Below are 3,154 nucleotides of genomic sequence, written 5' to 3'. Positions count from 1 at the left end.
GTCTTCGCATCGTTTGAAATATGTTCGTTCAATATCGGCGCTGTGTCGAAACCGCCGAGCATGTTGAATAGAAAGTTCAACCGTCTTCATCAATCATCAAGCAGACTTCGTCTAAAACATAAGATGCAAATTTCTTCAGCCAAGTCACAGCCATAGCAACAAATCGTAAACGTCGTTCAGCCGAACGTTTACCATACCGCGTAACATTGATCTCTTACGAGTCAAGTTTCAGAACAACTGCCGAGACAAGATTCGGTAGTGCATTGAGAAATCCGAAAAGCTTCCTTTTGAAAGAATTCGTGACGAATCTCCGCAGCAAAACGTGGTATACGTTCGTAAAACAATCATGATCGTCAGCGTCTGAAGCGCACCAGATACGATGACAGCGTGTCGGAATAAAGAAAGTCGTGTCGTTCATACGACGTTGGCTGTTACTGGTAAGCAGCGCGGTCATAACGAAAACGGTTATGCTGTTTTGAACTTTATGTCTTCATAAAACCGGGCAGTTTGTCATCGGCATTGCGACCGTAAAGCCGAAGTTGCAGCGACATGTAAAACATGTCACCGTATTATATCATCGTCAGTTAGCCGGTGACATAAATGGTAAACAGTATCAGGGCTATTCCCGACAACGAGAAAGCGACAGCATAGCGCCTTCGGCTTTCGGCAACAGCTTCGGTGTCCTCGTTTATACCCGGCGAATATCGTTCGAAATATGCGTCATCACCATCAATCATCACCACCGTCAATACCGGTTCTTCATCATCATCACTTCATCATCACCACCGCCGTCATCATCATCAATAATCGGTTTTGTTCCAACGATAAATTACATAGCCAACAGCGTCGCTGATGTTTATCTGCCACCAAAGAAGAACGTCATAGTTAATTGACAGGAAGTACTTTGAGTCTATATTGCTTCATTTCGCCGTTAAAGCGTCGATATTGTGCGACGTGTTGGTAATACTGCTATCGTAGATACCGCGCCAGACCATTCCGGCGAAATATGTCAACAAAGTTTTATTTTGACGTCCGTTCGGGAGTCGAAAGGCATATCTTTCAACCGAATTTTCGACTGACGCGCCTTAACAAAATCATTGAATAATCACGGGCATCAACGTTTCAATATTGACACGACGTTTCGCGACCGAAGCGCCGTGGTTTTATTTAACAAAATATCGGTACCGTAGTGTATACGAACAACACGATTGTTGAAAAGTACCGCTGGCAGTTCCGGTTGCAAGTTTCTTTAGTCGTAGTTTTAAAATTAAAAATATATTTTCGATGATGGGCGAAATTAGCAATATAGGGGCAATATACGAGAATATATCATCGTTATTGTTGGTATACATTCCGTTGAAACCAAATTTACTTCAGCAGAACACGCATACGACATATGGTTGTTGTCGGCAGGGCAGTGACTGTAGTTCAGTGTTTAAGCGTGCGTTGTCACGCCACCCAGGTTCCTCATTACGGGTACACCTGTGAAGCATTCGAAATCTCGACCGTATATTGTTGTATTATTGCTAATAACACCAATTCGTTCAGCGCCCATTCCGGTGAAGCAGCGTCGTCAGTTTTGCGATGATTGTCAATGCGTGGTTTAAGATAAAATATTGACGTCGAATTTCGTTAAGAATCTGGGTATGGCCTCCGATTGTGAATAACGCCAAACAGCCACAGTCGTGATGAACGGAAGCCGGTCCTTTTCCAGTTGCTCAGCAAGCTCCGTCACGGGCAATTCGGTCAACCTTCCGAAAGTTTGAAAATGTCGAGTATAATGAAGACTAATATAAGACTGTCTAAGACGAGCGTACAGTCAACCGTTTAGAATGGTACTTATGTCATACCATCTCATCGAAGTAATGGCGCCAATAAAAGCGTTTCAGATTAATATTGCTCGATTCCAGAAGGTTCATTTACCGTAATCACTGTTGCCAGGCGCCCCCGAAAGTACCGTGGTCCTCGCAAGTCATTTTGATGTCGAACGTGGCTCTATTCGAGCGCGTGCGCAGAGTATAGCGAAGAGCCGAACTATTAAGGCCGTAACCTTAAAGTTTACTTGAAAACAAACACGGCAACCACGCCAGGCGAAATTACCTCAAAGGGTACAGCCCAACATGCTAAATATTTTCAATTAATAATGTTAATGGATCCTTGTTGGTAAAATCAGGAAATCTGTATAATGAATATGGTTTCGAAGTGTTCGATAGCAAAGTTTGAAAGAACATTAAGTACGACGGCGAAAGCCGAGGAAGATTCCAGGGGTACTTCAGGCCGATGAAAGCGATCGTTATGAATGACCATCGAATGACGAAAGGGGTATCCTCAGTTTGTTGTTGCCGTCTATCAAATTCCAAAGCACCATTTTCAGCATTACCATGGCAGTGGACTGACTACGATTTAAAGCCAGATCCGGGTGAATATGTTGATGCCGTTACAGCAGATTTTGTTTGTCGTAGGTGATTGTCGGGACAGCCGATTATAGCGTCAAGTCTGTTTCAGTATCGAGTCATGCCGTTGATCACTGGATACCAGTTCATTAGTTAAGATCGCCGCCAGGTTGGAAGGAGCGTGGCGTAAAATTCAATTGCTCATCATTCTTGTTGTTTCTACGTAGCCAGCTCAGACAACCGAGTCGAAGAGGTTATTCGAGGTCGGCAATTCCAGCCTTGTACGGCAGCCTATGTATTGTAAATGCCTTTGAGTTAAACACCAAATAATGAATTTTTAGGTCAATATGAGCCCAGTCGTCTACTTAATCAGAAGAAAATTGTATTGATGATGTGGGTGTTGAATCATTGTTACTCGATGAGCTGAACATTATACCATGTATAAACAAGTCGATTTTGTCACTTACACCGATAAAACGGATACCTGGCACGTACATATAGGTATCCGTTTTATCAGTTATATAGAGTGATAAAGTCTCGACCCAGTTTGCCGCATGGGCATGGAGGTGACGAACCAGGTATTATCAGGTGTAATATGGGATTCAAACCCACATCATCGGAATCTTGACAACCTACGGGCATAACTCTCTCTGGTCGTAGACGACTAAGGTCACCTGTGGTGCCCTCATATCAAAGGTATTCATTGTTTGAGGTTGACAATAGGAGATTTTCATCATTTGCAGAAACTTTCACGACCAATA

Source organism: Haliotis rubra, unplaced genomic scaffold, assembly GCF_003918875.1.
Source record: "Haliotis rubra isolate DU_JTF1 unplaced genomic scaffold, ASM391887v1 Scf2111, whole genome shotgun sequence".
NCBI classification, from domain to species: domain Eukaryota; kingdom Metazoa; phylum Mollusca; class Gastropoda; order Lepetellida; family Haliotidae; genus Haliotis; species Haliotis rubra.
This window is presented reverse-complemented; position numbering follows the sequence as displayed.